General features: G+C 52.7%; 1 pseudogene; it reads left to right on the top strand.

Annotated features, from left to right (window-relative positions):
* Positions 1-2,208: 2,208 nt before the first annotated feature.
* LOC147974089 (protein TILLER ANGLE CONTROL 1-like) lies at positions 2,209-16,743 on the top strand (annotated as a pseudogene).
* Positions 16,744-17,362: the final 619 nt, after the last annotated feature.

The raw sequence follows: 17,362 nt of genomic DNA, 5'->3' as shown, positions 1-17,362 counted from the left end.
ATAGGAAGCTCATTTGTCCCGGTCCGTGGCTGAAACCGGGACTAAAGCCCAGCCTTCTGTCCCGGTTCGAGCCAAGAACCGGGACCTGTGTTTGTGGGCCAGGAGCGAGGCCCATTGATCTTGGTTCGTGCCAAGAACCGGGACAAATGGGCCCAGAAGAACCGGGACCAATGCCCACGAGGCCCTGGCCGGCCCCCTGGGCTCAAGAACCGGAACAAATGCATCCATTGGTCCTGGTTCGTGGCAGAACTGGGACTAATGGGCTGCCCAGGTCCGAACGAAAGCCCCTTTTTCTACTAGTGTCAGTAGGGCATAAAGCTTTGTGAGCTCTTTGGCATGGAGGAATCATCACCCTCGTTTTTCTCGTTAGAAGTTTTCACGCTATCAGGGACCAATTAGGTCTGATAAACTGAATTCTGTCAAGTGTCAATGCGTGCATGCAGTGTGCCATGTTCTTTTCACCAGGCATGTGCCACAGTTTGGTTGCTGGATTATTTCTGAATCATTCACTACCTGCTGGGATGAGTGAAACTGAGCTTTTGCTTAGCATGAGCGTGCATATCTACCCTAGAGAAATAATTTACATCAGTTGAGTCAGTCCAAGCCAGTTACAACCAAAAGACCAAAAGTCCATTCTTTTCTTACTTGAAACATTCAATAATGGTACTACCGTACTACTATACTTATAACAAAAAAGGGTTTCCCCCGCTTTATAGATAAAGCATCACCGAACAACCGAATTCTGCCAATACAAGCACACACACCACAACACATCCACCCAAGGCTGGATACAAGGACGCTGATAACAGCAACACTACCACAAAAAAAATCCTAGCCAACATCAGATGAACACAATAAGCACTACTACGAAGATGTCGGGGCCCTCAACCGTGGGCGGGCCACCGCGAAGAGGAGAAGACGTGTAAGATGAACAATGAGCTCCAAAGCGGCGCCTTCAGCAAGGGAATGACACCATCGTGTCGCCATCGCCCAATCCAAGGATTAGAGTTTCCCCCGGAGCACTCCGACGACAAATGAGATGCCTCGACGGCGCCTTCAAGAAGGGGACAACACTAGAACACCGCTGCCGTCAGTCTGGCAAAGCAGAATGGGTTTTCACCCCGGCCAACACTTATCGTCACCGGATTGGGTGAATGACCCACCGGTCAACACGCCACCCACACGTCCATGCTGACCGGATAGCGCCCGAGCCGCGTGCTCCGCCCATGAGCACCCCGACTACCACCAATCGGGCCGCGACCACGGCATCCGAGCCCCACCCTCAACCAGGACACACCAAACAGACGCGGTCGGCCGGAACAAAGCGGATGCTCACCTTCCACCCCAAAGCCGACACCTTGTCATGGTTGATGACCTCGGTGGCCGGATCAGGGCCAGGGGAACTCCGGCGGCCACCCGCAGCAGCCACCAGATGCAACGGAGGGGGCACCCTACCCCTTCAGAAAGTCCCTGCCACCACCAGCAGGCCTCGCGCGCACCACCACACCATGGCGCCACCCTGGCTGGACGAGCCCGTCGCTGAGTCCAAAGAAGAGGGAGGGAGCTCACCCGAGTCCGATGCAGACGAACCGTCGCAGGAGAGATCCGCCATTGCCGCGCGTAGGTCGGACAACCACCAGGCCGCAGCAGCGCCGCTGCAGACCACCCCACTCCGAGGTCAAGACCGACCTCGGCCATAGCCCCTCTCTGCCCGCCGCCATCCAGGAGCCGGATCCGTGACAGCACGCCACCGCCTAAATCGGGAAACCCCCGCGGCCGCCACGCCACAAACGAGCCCACCACTCAAGGTCGCGTCCCCACCAGGCAAACCCGTCGCCGAACTCCGAGCACGCCGCCAAAGCCCGGCGCCCCCATTCAACCGGCCGTCTCACGCCAGCCGCGGAGCACGAGTGGGAGGAAGAAGAGGCCCCGCCGCCTCTCGCCATCCGGCCGGGCTTCGGCTGATGGCGTCTCTGGGCGGCGGCGAGGGAGGAGAGCATAGGAGCGGGAGGTCGGGTCGCAGCGGCTAGGGTTCCCCCCGGTCACTTGCGAGAACGACACGGGAGAGGAGGGGGGAAATGCCACATCTCTCGTCTCAACTTCATTGATGTGTCCATCACTAGTATGCTTATATAAAACCATGCTTTGCATTTGAGGATCTGAACTACTGTCTGGCTTCTGCTTCTGACCCCTGTTGGTTCTGGAGAGATGGCCCTAAAGGTATACACTTAGTTCTTGCTGAGTGTATGATGCAAAGTACAGGTCTTTGCGGTTTCTGCCTCTCTTTACCAGCGTATAAGGTTCAAGCCAGTGTTCTTGTATTTGGTGATATTGCTTATGATCTGTGTTTCCCGTGGCACAACCAGGTGCTCAGCTGGCCGAATCAGAAGATTCATTCTAATGTTGAGTATTGCACTACTGATGAAAACAAAGGTAAGCATGGCTGGATACCTCCCTTTTATGTGATCATACATTTCTTTGTTCTCGTGTCATCACTTTATTTGTATTGTTATAATGGAGCAGCCATGGAGAAGGAGGATTCTGTGTGTGGGAGTGTGGCTGAGCAAGGCACTGAATCCCCCTGCTGCTGTGTGACACACTTCTTAACGGCATACTAGCGATTGGCACGCTTGGCCACAACGTAAACTGCCTTTTTCTTGAACTCTGGCCTGAACAAGATGATGGGTAGCGTGAAAATGGAGGAACAGATGTCCGAAGAGGAAAAGTGTGGCGCCGTGGAAGACGCAGCGGCTAGAACACCAAGTGAATCAGCCCCTGCTTTTGAACTTGCCAAGATGCATTCATCATCACTACCAGAACAGGGCTCTAAGCCGACAGCCAAACATATGCCGACGGCTACCGTCGGCCTAGTCCGAGCTATGCCGACAGCTAGCTCCTGGCCGTCGGGCTATCCACGTCTACGCCGACAGCAGCCGTCGGCACACAACAGCCGTCGGCTTATCCAAGACTACGCCTACAGCTGCCGTCGGCATACATAGGCCGTCGGCATAGATGCGGGCCTGCCGACAACGGGCATCATGGCCGGCTAACGACGTCAAATCTGTGCCAACGGCCGTGACGGGCGGCCGTCGGCATAGATACAGGTGACACGTCACCGATCCAGAGCGCACCGACCAGGACCTATGCCGAAGGTAGCCGTCGGCATATCCGACACGTCATCGATCCGCGGCGCTGTCCATCTGCCCTTGCCGCAGCTATGCCGACGGCTTTGCCGTCGGCATAGTTTTTTTTCTTCTTTTTTTCTTTTTTCCATATAGTATTATTATTATTATTATTATTATTAAGCATACATATAGATTGTGTTAATAAGCATACATATAGTATGTGTTAATAAGCATCTAGTATGTTAATAAGCATATAGTATGTGTTAATAAGCATACATATAGTTTTTTTTCCTTTTTCTTCACTGTTTTCTTTATTATTATTATTTAACTAACTTACATACCGTATGTGTTAATAAGCATACATACATTATTTTTCGGTTTTGTACAGAGTGGTGTGACCCCCCTCACGAACGGTGCTGCCACCAGCCGGCAACTGGAATGGGGAACAGCCGCATCGGGTCTATACGAAGGGGACTTTGCTCCAAGTGCTTATATATATCGGATGACCTACCACAACCGGGTGGTGTTGTGGCATGTCCGAAGAGGCGGCACACATCTCCGGGGTATGGTCCCCCTAACGGACGGTGCCGCCGCCGGCACCTGGAGGGGGGAAACGGACGCATCGGGTCTACACGGAGGGGATGTAGCTGTCGGTTTGGCCCCGAATGTTGCTCCCAGGTGTCCCTCTGTGTTGACCTGACACAACCGGGTGGAGAGGCCCACTGGTCAAAGCACATCTGTGGAAAGTCAAAGGGCTAGATCTCGTGGTCAACCGCTCCAGGGTTAGGAGGGACGGCGCCCTGGGGGGTAGCAATGCCACTGGAGCGTCGCACCGGCCCCTCATACATACGGGGTGGTGTGGTGGCATGTCCGAAGAGGCGGCACACGTCTCCGGGGTGTGCCCCCCCTCACGGACGCGTCGGATCTACACGGAGGGGATCTTTTTGTGGGTCTGGCCCGGATGTTGCTCCAAAGTGTTCCTATGGGCTGACCTAACACAACCGGGTGGGGAGGTCCACTGGTCAAAGCCCATCCGTGCAAAGTCAAAGGGCTAGATCCCGTGGTCAAACGCTACAGGGTTAGGCGGGACGGGGGACCTGGGGGTAGCAATGCCACCGGAGCGTCGCACCGGGCCCTCATACATGCGGGGTGGTGTGGTGGCATGTCCGAAGAGGCGGCACACGTCTCCGGGGTGTGCCCCCCCTCAAGGACGGCGCCGCCGCCGGCACCTGGAGGGGGGAAACGGACGCGTCGGGTCTACACGGAGGGGATCTTGTTGTGGGTCTGGCCCGGATGTTGCTCCAAAGTGTACCTATGGGCTGACCGAACACAACTGGGTGGGGAGGTCCGCTGGTCAAAGCCCGTCCGTGCAAAGTCAAAGGGCTAGATCCCGTAGTCAAACGCTACAGGGTCAGGCGGGACGGGGGCCCTGTGGGGGTAGCAATGCCACCGGAGCGTCGCACCGGGCCCTCATACATGCGGGGTGGTGTGGTGAAATGTCCGAAGAGGCGGCACGCATCTCCGAGGCGTGGCCCCCCTCACAGATGGCGATGGCACGGTAGTAGACGTTTTGCGGTAACGATGTGGCGTGAATATTATTAAATACTCGGAGCGCGATAAAATCATGAGTTTTTTTGCATGACGTGGGCACATGTGCTATAGGAACGATGGTATTTTTTCATAATTTTTGGTGATGGAGAAGTATCCGAAAAATTCCCTCTACGCGGATTGCCCTTCGCGCGTCTACAGCTGTGTCCGGCGGCCTCCGGGGGCTAGCATGCCGCCAAATCTTACGCCAGCGGCCTCTCACAAGTCTGGAAGTGTTGTGGCGGTTGCAAACGCCCGGCACGCGTGTCCGGGGTGTGCCCCCCTCACGGACGGCGCTGCCGCCGGCACTTGGAGGGGGGAAACGGACGCGTGGGGTCTACGCGGAGGGGATCTTGCTGTGGGTCTGGCCCGGATGTTGCTCCAAAGTGTTCATATGGGCTGACCTAACACAACCGGGTGGGGAGGTCCACTGGTCAAAGCCCCTCCGTGCAAAGTCAAAGGGGTAGATCCCGTGGTCAAACGCTACAGGGTTAGGCGGGACGGGGGCACTGGGGGGTAGCAATGCCACCGGAGCGTCGCACCGGGCCCTCATACATGCGGGGTGGTGTGGTGGCATGTCTGAAGAGGCGGCACGCGTCTCCGGGGCGTGGCCCCCCTCACGGACGGCGCCACCGCCGGCACCTGGAGGGGGGAAACGGACGCGTCGGGTCTACACGGAGGGGATCTTGCTGTGGGTCTGGCCCGGATGTTGCTCCAAAGTGTTCCTATGGGCTAAACTAACACAACCGGGTGGAGAGGTCCACTGGTCAAATCCCGTCCGTGCAAAGTCAAAGGGCTAGATCCCGTGGTCAAACGCTACAGGGTTAGGCGGGACGGGGGCCCTGGGGTAGCAATGCCACTGGAGCGCCGCACCGGGCCCTCATACATGCGAGGTGGTGTGGTGGCATGTCCAAAGAGGCGGCACGCGTCTCCGGGGTTTGGCCCCCCTCACGGACAGCGCCACCGCCGGCACCTGGAGGGGGGAATCGGACGCGTCGGGTCTACACGGAGGGGATCTTGTTGTGGGTCTGGCCCGGATGTGCCCTCCCCCCTCACGGACGGCGATGACACGGTAGTAGACGTTCTGCGGCCATAGCGGATTGCCCTTCGCGCGTCTACGGCTGTGGCCGGCGGCCTCCGGGGCCTCCGGCCGGGATATAGATGTGGGTCCACCACCACCGCCCCCCACCCCAGACCCGCGACCAGGCCAAGGCCTCGGCGGACGAAGCTGCTCGAGTTCGGCGCCTCCCCTTCCCTCTGTGTGGTTCCAGGAGAGGAGAGGGCCGAGCGGTTAAAAAACATTAAAAATCCATATGAAATAATAATACATAAAAAAGGAAAAATATAACTATAAAAAACATTAAAAAATCTATATGAAATAAAAAACATAAAGAAGGAAAAACATGAACTACTAAAAATATTTAAAAAATGAAAAATATGAACTACTAAAAATATTTAAAAAATGAAAAATATAACTATGCCGACGGCAAAGCCGTCGGCATAGCTGCGGCCATAGGGGACTTGTCACGCGGATCAGTGACGTGGCAACTATGCCGACGACAGCCGTCGGCATAGTTTGCCTTATCCCCTCGCATCGACCCTCATCCACTCACTCTCTCCCAGCTCCCCACGACCCCGTCGCCGCACTCGCCCTCTGCCGCCGCCGCCGCACTCGCCGCCGCCCCCTGCTGTCGCCGCCGCCACACTCGCCCCCTGCCTCGCCCGTGCCCCCTGCCGCCCCCACCCGCATCGCCGCCGCCCCATCCCACCGCACCCGCGCCGCCTGCCGCCCTCCTCCCTCGCTCCAGCCGACGCCGGCCCCGCTCCAGCCGCCCCCGCCCCTCCCTCGCTCCAGCCGCCCCTCCCTCCCCCCGGCCCTCCCTGCGTGGACGCCGCCTCGGCCGGCCCACGGCCTAGCCTGGCCGGCCCCTTGTTGGTCCGACCGGCCGGCCCCTCCGGCGACCGCCCCCTGCCGCTCCGGTGGTCGTCCCCTACCCTGATCGGCCGCCCCCCTGCTCCGGTGGTCGCCCCCTCATTCGTAGGTAAGAACTTTTTTTAACTTTTTTTGTGTAGTAATGTTGTAGATGAATGCATATATATATAGTAATAGATGATTAGATAGATGGATGTTAGATAGATGAATGAAATGAAAGAGAGTATAAATGTGAAAAAAATTAAGTGCACAATGTGAGATAGATAGATGGTAGATGAATGGATATTTGTGTAGTTTTACTATGTTTTTAGATACATACTCAATATTATAGATATATGTATTGTGAAGATGAGATGAGAGGGAAGAGTAAATTTTTTGACACTTGACGAAACATGATTTTTTTTCATAGTTAAAAGTATCAATGCTTAATGTGAGGTGATGACCTAAATTTTTTTCACTCGGTGTAATTAACAGGATTTGTGGTGTTCCATCTTCGTGGAGTGATTGTCGACGTTGGAGGTGTTGGTCCACGATCGTCCGTCTCCTTTGATCGACTACATCGGAGGGTGAGCAACAATTCCATGACCTCATCCACTTTTTTTCCATGTCACTAGATTAAATTTTCACATCAAGTCGCGTAACCTAGGTCTCCCGTCCAAAAGGGTTGCATCGATAAATATGCATTCAATTGCATATTTATCACCGCAGCTCTTTCGGATTGTCCAGCGCTTTCCACGGACAGCCCGAGGATGTGTAGATTGGGTACGTTGTTCATGCTCTACCCCGTTCCGAGATAGGATTTCGGCGGCGCCTCCCTATTGTTCTCTGGATGCACATTCTCTCGGCATTTTGCTGAGACGTGTATTTGGAGAACAGCGGGGAGGTGCTGCCGAAATTTTGTCTCGGAATGGGGTAGAGCATGGACAACGTACTCAATCTACACATTCTCGGGTGGGATTAGGACCCATCTTTACCTATTAGAGATGTAGGTGGATTAAATGTCGTTTCTCGTCAACCTTGTAAAAAATAAAATATTGATGTGAGTAATTTAAATGAATCCTTAATTTTGTTGTGTGGCTTCCAATAAAGCAGAGATGGTAGATAATCAGTGGATGTATAGTGGGTTTTTCCGTCGGAATCAAGTAACAACAGAGTGGGTCGAGAAAACTGATGTGTTTTTGAAAGAGATATTCCGTAGTCCAATGAGGATGGTGCTAGAATGCCCGTGTGCCAGATGTAAGAGGCGTATCCGCAGAGATAAGAGTGAGATGACTAAGCACCTTCGCACGCATGGATTTATGCCCAACTTTAATATGCCGATAAACTTTGCCCAGCGGGACCGTGGTAGAGAGGATGTGATACGACAACGCGTCGCTGGTTATGAGGACGATGGGGTTAGAGACATGCTAGATGATGTCTTTGCTGCACAGCCGACACCTCCGTCACATTAAGCGAATGAACCAGAGGAGCCGGAGGAAACCGCAAAGGCCTTCCTGGAAATCTTGGCCTCGTCAAAGAAACCTCTCTATGAGGGTGCCAAGCTGTCTGTGCTGGATGCCATCTCGCAACTGATGGCAGTCAAGGCTGAGTACGGCTGTAGCCGAGGTTGCTTCGAAGCATTTCTGGGAGTATGGGCTAACAGCCTGCCTGAGGGCCATGAACTGCCGAAAACCATGTACGGTACGAAGAAAATCATGAAGGCGCTCTCGATGGACTATGACAAAATACATGTTTGTCCAAAGAATTGCCTTTTGTTTAGGCATGAGTATGCGGATGACAAGTACTGTAGGAAGTGCAGTTCCTCTCGGTATATTGAGGTGGTCGATAAGCATGGTCAGAAGCAGCAGCTAAAAATCCCTGTGAAGGTTCTTCGGTATCTTGATTTTATAAAAAGACTGCAGCGCCTTTTCATCACCGAGGAGTCTGCCAAAATGATGAAGTGGCACAAGGAAGGGAAAAGGTACAATCCAAAAAAAATTGTACATCCATCAGGAGGTGAAGCATGGAAGTCATTCGATATAGAGTACCCGGAGGAAGCAGCCGAGGCTGGGAATGTCAGAATTGCTATAATAGGTGATGGGTTCAATCCATATGGTATGTCGTCTAATCCATACAGCCGTTGGCCCGTATTTGTTATTCCGCTGAATCTCCCTCCCGGCGCCATAATGCAACACAAGACCATGTTCATGTAGCTTATAATTCCGGGGCCTGAATATCCGGGGAAGAATTTGAGTGTGTTTATGCAGCCGTTGGTGGATGATTTGCACCATTCTTGGTACTTCCCGAGGTTGACATACGACCGACATTTGCAGAAAAATTTCTTGATGAAAGTTTGGCTACAATATTGCATGCATGACTTTCCCGGTTATGCTTTCTTCTGCGGATGGTGTACAAGTGGAAAGATGCCTTGCCCAGTGTGCATGCAGGCCTTGATTTTCATTTGGCTGAAGAAGGGTGGCAAGTATGTTGCATTTGACCTGCATCGACAGTTCCTCCCTCCAGACCATCCTGATAGGGAAGACAAGAAGAACTTCACAAAAGGCAAAGTTGTCCATGAAGTAAACGAGATTCCAACGTTTTCTGATGCGGATGTGCTTGCTCAGCTAAAAGCTCTTAAGCCTGCCGGTGAGGGGAAAGGCAAAGGCAAAGGCAAAGGCAAAGCCACAGGCGAAGACGAGGGCGAGGGCAAAGGAAAAAGTAAAGGGAAATTTTTTGAAGGATATGGTGAGACGGACAACTGGACTCACATTACCCCCTTCACGCAGCTTCCCTATTTTAAGGACCTCAAACTTCCATACAACATAGACGTGATGCACACCGAAAAGAATGTCGCAGAGTCCCTTTTTCACACGATCCTCAACATTCCTGATAAGACAAAGGATAATGTTAATGCTAGAGTTGATCAACAGAATATTTGCGATAGACCACGTCTACACATGCAGCCTCCCACAGGCAGTCGAAAATCTTGGTTCAAGCCAGATGCTGACTTCGTACTTAAAAAGGATCATAAGATGGAGACATTCAAGTGGCTGAAACACGTCGTGAAGTTCACTGATGGTTATGCGTCGAATATAAGTAAGGGGGTCAATCTTTCAACGGGCAGAGTGACCGGGCTCAAGAGTCATGACTATCATGTATGGATTGAGCGGATTATGCCGGTGATGGTTCGGGGCTATGTTCCCGAGCGTGTCTGGCGTGTGCTTGTGGAGTTAAGCCATTTCTTCCGCACGCTTTGTGCTAAAGAAGTATGTCCTGAGAAGATAAAAGAAATGCATAAGAAGGCGCCGGAGTTGATATGCAAGCTAGAGAAGATCTTCCCGCCAGGCTTCTTTACTCCGATGACACGTCTCCTTTTGCACCTCCCGAACGAGGTATTGTTGGGGGGCCCTGTGCAGAATCGTTGGCAGTACGGCCCTGAGAGACAGAACAAGCATCTGAGACAGAAATGTGGAAATAAAGCTAAGATTGAAGCTTCCATAGCTGAGGCAGTTATCCTAGAGGAGGTGGCAGACCTCAGGACAGCCTACTATCCGGACCATGTTCCCACGTTGCACAATAAGGTGTCTCGATACAATACAGAAGAACCCAAGTATAAACCCAAGTTGCCTCTATTCATCGGGCAAGGTAGTAGGGCTGGATGCTCGAAATCTTATCTCATGCCACGAGATGAGTGGGAGGATGTCATGTTCTATATCTTGCACAACATCAAGGAAGTTGAGGATGAGTGGATGAGGTAATACCTTTGCACCATTCTTTTAGTCAATTTGTTATGTTCACTTTGCCTAGTTCTTATACCGCTTTTCTTATTGTAGTCGATTCATTGAAGAAGAATGGACGGGAATGCTGCCTCCTTCTGAAGCGGAGGCACTTGCTCTTCTCCGAAAGGGTGCTGATGGAAGGAAAAATTTCGTTGCGTGGTTCATCGAGAAAGTAATTTTTCACACTTTCAATTAAACTCATGCACCCTATAATTTCAATTAAACTCATGCACCCTATAATTTCAATTAAACTCATGCACCCTATAATTTCAATTAAACTTGTAGGGAAATGATCCGACTGAATCAATGGATGAAGAATTGAGATGGGTTTCCATTGGTTTTGATCCTGTTGTCATGACATGCGAAAAGTATGATGTGAATGGGTATCGCTTCCATACAGAGGAGCACCAGAACAGTCGGCCTGATCCCAAAACCATAAATACCGGAGTCTTCACTGAAGGAGATAATGAAGTAGATTACTATGGAAGGGTAGGAAAAATATACGATCTTACATTCAAACGTGGCCGCGAACACCTAAGTCTCACTGTGTTCAAATGCCGATGGTTCGACCGCAAAAAGGGTCTGAGACATACGCCTTCTGTTGGTTTAGTTGAAGTTAAACCATCAACCGTCTATGCCGGAGCTGATCTCTTTATCGCCGCTACCCAGGCCACACAAGTATATTATCTGCCTTACCCATGCCAGAAAGAGTACCTAAAGGGTTGGGAAGTTGTGTTCAAGGTGTCGCCGCATGGTAAGCTACCGGACCCGAACGATGATGATTACTACAACATAAACCCCATGACATACGAGGGAGTGTTCTATCAAGAGGAACATGATGACGTGGTCCAAAACAACGAGGATGATGACTTGGGTTATGTCGACCTGGACCCAAACGACGACGACGCACGGATTGATGGTGAGGCAGTTGTGAATCAAAGAGACATAATTATGCTTGGAAAGTTAAATGAAGACGCTGACGATGAGGAAGAGCCTCCACCTCCGTCAGACAACGAAGAAGATATGCGTGATAGTGATGATGAGACCGGTCCACAAATAGATTACAATAGTGATGATTCATATGGGTTCTAGAAAATGTAAGTTCTTTTAATGATCATTACAATAGTATGCTTAATGTGCTCTTCTGGTATTAATGTTTTTCCTGTATGCTTGTTTAATTGATATCCTTACTAATTGTTTATTCTCTTCTCAATGCAGGTTTAATAATCATGGGCAAGTCCAGTGGCGCTAGTTTCCTCAGTAAATTTAAAGGACTTACTCGGAGTGGACGAGCCCACAAGGTTCCCTCCCGACTACGCGAGGATGACACCTCATAGGGAGGTGGAGGTGTCGGGGGAGGAGACCCTAGAGGAGGAGGCGGTGGGGGGAGAGCCCCTAGAGGAGGAGGCAGTGGCGGGAGAGCCCCTAGAGGAGGAGGAGGTGGGGGGAGAGGCAACCGGGGCAAAAAACTCCGGGCCGTGTCTGAAATAGGAGGGTCTTCTTCGATGCCCTCCTATACAGAGGCACCTTCTGAGTCTGAGGAGGAGGAGTATGTTCCTGATGGCGAGGAGGAGGAGGCCGAGGAGGAGGGTGAGGAGGAGGAGGAGGCCGAGGAGGAGGGCGAGGAGGAGGCCGAGGAGGGTGGAGGGGAGGTTGATCCCGCGTTGTGGGGTGACTTGCCACCGGGTTCTTCGTAGGGGTGGCTGCGTGGTAATGCCGGACTACCTACACCACCTTCTATCGAGGAGCTCAAGTGGCTCATTGAACCTGTGGGGACAGAGTAAGTGCCTCTCAATCATATTTTCAACACATGACAACATTTTCTTATTGTACACATGGCAATCATTTGATTCTTTTGCAGAAACTGGATCCTTCACGGAAAGGGCCATAAACCGAATGGCCTTATCACTGTCCTGTTGAAGGAGTTTTGGCCTGGCCTATTCTGCCCGCGGCCAGACAGGGACCCACAGCAGCGGGTTTTGGCCACGAGCTGGGCCCACTACGAGGCTTGCAGCAACGCGGAGTACGGGACGACCGCTAAGGCCGTGATCACCAAATTTTGGGTAAGTTCTCTTCTGAATCACTTGTCTTCAGTTTCGTTAATAGTTTATCATTGAATCACTCAACTCATGCCTTGTTTGCTTCTGGTTTTTGCATGATTGCAGCAACTCTATAGAGTTCTTGACGAGCACAAGGCTAGATCCGACGTGGTCTTGCTTGCGGCTGCGAAGAAGAAAGCTCGTCAGTTGCAGTACGAGGTGCGCTGGGTTGCCGTCTCGCAGTACTACCACTACTACCTGCACCAAAAGATGCCCAAAACTCAAGCGCAGAAGCTACGACTTACCTTGAGCAAGGAGCAGTTCATGATGGTAACTATTACTAACTTTTCATTGTTTCAAGCAGTCAACTATATGTTTCGTGCTCACATGTCATGCTTTCAAAATTTGCATAGGTTGTTCCTCATTGGTGCTATGGAAGGCATGACGGATGGGCGAGTTTGGTGGATAGGTGGCTCGGCACCGATGCAGAGTTTGCTGCCAAGGGCATCAAGGCCCAGGCTAACCGTGGAGACGACGGGACACACGGCCAAGGAAACAGGAACCACTGGGGCTTCAAGGCCATGAAGGTATATCTATGTGCATGATGCATTTTTGTTCTTCTTTACGTCATGTTCTTATGTATGGCTGACTTCTATTTGACGTTGTAGGAGGACAAGTTGAAGAGGCCGCTCTCAGACATGGAGTCGTGGAAGCTGGCCCGCAAGCGGAGTCATCACAAGGAGGGCGAGAGCCAGTACTACGGCAAGACCGAGGAGCACCTGGGGTCTTACATACATCACTATCAGGAGTTGCATCCGGATGTTCCTGTTGCTGAGGTCGCCCAGTCTCATATCGACGACACGGCGGTGGTGGCCATCCAGGGGAAGAAGAATGGCCGGTATCCGTGTTTCGATGGCTTGATCACTCCTTCGATCTCGTACACACGGCTTCGGGCTAGCAACCCAAGCCAGTTAGAGAGTACGGGGCGTTCACAGACTCCCTTAGCCCGCCAGCATGCTGTAAGTACTTCCTCCTTATCTTTTTCTATCTTGCATTCTCAGTTTATTTTCAGCATTGCTCACTTAGAAACAACCTAAATTATATAGGCATATAAGGAGTTTGTCGAGCATAGGAATCTCGAGGTGCGGGAGTACTTGAAACGAGTGAAGGCAAACGATGATTACAACCGTCAGATGATGACGGTTAGTTTTGCCCTCTTAAAACCAACCTAAATTTTTGCACCTTCATTCCTTCTGATCTTCTAGTTTGCGTGTTTAACTAACATTCAGGCTATGTTGGCGTCTTGGACTAACCGCACGGATCCACCACAAATGGGACCCCCACCACCACCTGCGGGAGAACCCCCACACGTGCCCACGTTCGATGAATGGGTGGCACTAGGCAGTGATGGTTCGGTTAGTACATTTGCCTAACTACTAGCAAACTAGTTCTCGTTCATGAAACACTATCATATCATATTTACCGTTAGAATCTTTTTTGAAACATGTAGGGGACCGGTGGCTCGACTCCTGCTCCGTCGACCCCAGTCACTCTGATCTGGCAGAGTGGTGGTGGTCGCGATGACGGTTTTGGCGGAGGTGGTGCTTTTGACGGAGGTGGTGGTGGTTATGGCGGAGGTGGTGCTTTTGGCGGGGGTGCTCTTGCTTCATGATTCCGTGCATGTGGCCATCGTGCCATGCCTTTCATATTCCTACTTTTATCATGTTTCATGTCTTGCACTACTTTTATGTTCATGAACTTCCATCGGTGATGATCTTTAGATGATGTGATGAACTTGAGTATGTTTAGATGATGATGGTGAACTTGAGTATGTTTAGATGAACTTGAGTATGTTCACATGATGAATTGTCATATTTCTGCATAATTTCATATTGTTCTGTTTTGAAATGCTGTCAATTGAATTGGAAAAGAGAAAACAGGGAAAAAAACAAAAAAAAACTATGCCTACGGCAAAGCCGTCGGCATATATACGCCCAGGAGTTACCAGGGCTTGCCACGTGGAAAACTATGCCGACGACTTTGCCGTAGGCATAGCCCTGCTGCCAGGAGAAACCAGGAGCTGCCACGTGGCAGACATATGCCGACGGCAAAGCCGTCGGCATAGATGGAAACAAAAAATCAATTGATTCGTCATGGTAGAGAAGAAAAACGGCGCACGGACCGTACTCGAGCTTCGGATCAATGTCCCCAGAAGCAAGGAGTATGCCTGCGTGTTTCGACGAGAACACCGAAAAAACCTAATTCAGCTCTACGTAAGATAGCAAAAGTACGGTTGAGCAATCGACATGATATATTTGCTCACATTCCAGGCGAAGGTCATAATTCGCAGGAACATTCTATAGTCTTAGTCAGAGGAGGTAGAGTGAAAGATTCGCCAGGTGTGAAATCCCATCGTATTCGAGGAGTCAAGGATTTGCTGGGAATTCCGGATCGTAGAAAGGGAAGACCGACGGCTTTGCCGTAGGCATAGCCCTGCCGCCAGGAGAAGCCGGGGGACGACACGTGGCGCAGGTATGCCGACGGCTAGGTCGTCGGCGTAGATGGAAATCTATGCCGACGGCCAAGCCGTCGGCATACCTGCGCCACGTGTCGTCTCCTGAATCGCGCCACGTGTCGTCTCCTGAATCGCGCTATTGACGGCGCCGTCCGTTGCCGTCAGACGGAAAACAACGCCGACAGCTAAACTATGCCGACGGCTATCCCACGGCCGTCGGCATATGCACCTATGCCGACGGCTATACTACGCCGACGGTCTGACACATCTACGCTGACGTGATCTACGCCGACGGGGCTATGCCGACGGCGGCCGTAGGCATAGATCTATGCCAACGGGAAAGGACCTATGCCGACGGCCCTGGGCCGTAGGCATAGCCCGCGAGTCCGGTAGTGGTTGAAGGAATGCAACTTCACGTGTTCTGTAAGGGAAGGGATCCCGATGTGTAAGGTTGAAGTGGAGGATGCCACTAAGATCCAGGAACAACCGCTTCTGATGGTAGAGAAGGTGGACAAACTGAGAACTTCACTTGCTGATCTATTTGCAGCAGAACTATTGCCACCAAGTGCTACAAGAGAGAAGAGTTAATCAAAGGTCGTCATTGTTGCTGAGATTCCCACTTCAAAAAGGTCTGCATCGTGCATGGAAAAGGTGCATCAGAAGAAGCCCACATGGAAGCCACCGAATGCTACAAGAAAATTTAGTCAAGTATGCTTTTTCCTCAGCTCCGATCTTATATGTTGCAACTATGTCTCAGTTTGTAGAAATATTTACAGTATTGTTCCTGATCGGGGTTTTTAGAAAGGAGAGAGGTTTGGTGGAATTATTTCATTATATTGCTTGAGCCTCGTGGGCATATATATCGGAGTACAATCATCTACTTGGAGTACAAGACAAGTCAAAACAAATCCTAGTCTATCTCGTCTTTCCTAATAAACATTATACTCAACACCCCCCGCAGTCACAACGGTGGCGACGTAGACAGTGAGACTGGAGAAGAATCCGAAGGCAAGCCGACAGACACCCCCCACAGTCGTAACGGTCGATGCATCATGGAGTCGTGACTGGAGTGGCAACCGACGAGGTTGCTCAAGCAAGGCGGTAGCCCTTTGTGCCGTTTGTCGATGTAGCCGAGAGCATGGGTGGTGGAGCCGTGGTCGAGGTAGCCGTGCGAAGAACGCCGTGGTCGATGTCGAGTCGGGGTGGCCGGTGTCGAGGAAGTCGCCGTGGAGCCGCGGGCGCAAGAGGGCGCCGAGTTAGCATGGGCGCAGTGGTGTCGAAGTAGGGGTGCGCCGGGAAGAAAATGTTGTTGACGACGCGTCGCAACGGGTTTGCCAAGCCCGGGGACACATCGTGGACGAAGGCATGCACCGGTGTTGTCAGCACCGGGCATGCGTAGATGGACAAAGACGAAGTTGACGAAGCACCGACCAGGCTTGCCAGGCCCGGGGACACGTCGTGGATGAAGGCACGCATCGGTGTTGTCAGCCCCGGGCATGCGTAGACGAGGGACCTGCACGAGCTGTACGCCATGTCTGAGAAGTCGGAGGGGCCAGCAGAGAAGAACTCGACAATGATTTCCGCGTCCATCAGCGCGGTGCCGATATCACCAACGGTGGTCGGAGTAGACGAAGTGGTCGGGGCAGATGACGGCGATGCTGGCGACGGGCTGGTGCTGGAAGAAGACGAATGGGGTGGACGGGCGGCGGCGGCATCTACGGAGATAGCCGCAGCGGCAGCTAAAGAAGAGCGGCGGCGGCGGCCTGACGGCAGCGACGGCGGCTAGGTTAGAAGTGCGGCGGTGGTGTTCGAAGTAGGCGAAGAACCCTGATAGCATGATGAAGACCGGCGCGGACGGTGGCGTTCCCGCGCCAAGGAAGACGGCGCGGCGCATACCACGGGAGGTCGACGCGTGGTGACGGCGGAGCTGACCGCGGGCCGCGGTGCTACGGCCCGAAGAGGCGACGCAGCGGCGGCAGGCGGTGCAGGGCGATGGCGGGAAGACCTCGGGGCAGCAGCGGGGACCGCGCGCCGCGACGCTGCGGCCCGAAGGGGCGACGCAACGGCGGTGCGCGAGTCGGTGCAGCCACGGGGACGGCCTCGGCAACGGCGGTGTGCGACGCTACGGCCTGAAGGGGCGACGCAGCGACGACACATGAGTCGATGCAGCCGCGAGGAGAACCACGGGGCGGCGGCGCTGCAGCCCGATGGGGCGACGCAGTGGCAGCCCGATGCTCGGTCGGTGGAGAGGCGTAGATGAGGCGGATCGTGGCGGCGAGCGGGTGATCAAGCCAATTGCGCGCGAGGTAAGGGATGCTGCTCGGTGGAAGCGTGGTGGCGGCGGAGTCCGAGATGAAGCCGGCGACGACGGACGCCGTGGGACGTCACGGACAAGCTTGTCAGCA

The sequence above is a fragment of the Triticum urartu genome, chromosome 5A, assembly GCF_056163025.1.
Source record: "Triticum urartu cultivar PI428250 chromosome 5A, HENAU_Tu73, whole genome shotgun sequence".
Lineage (NCBI taxonomy): Eukaryota > Viridiplantae > Streptophyta > Magnoliopsida > Poales > Poaceae > Triticum > Triticum urartu.
The sequence above is the reverse complement of the archived record's forward strand: the minus strand, read 5'-3'. Positions and strand labels throughout refer to the sequence as shown.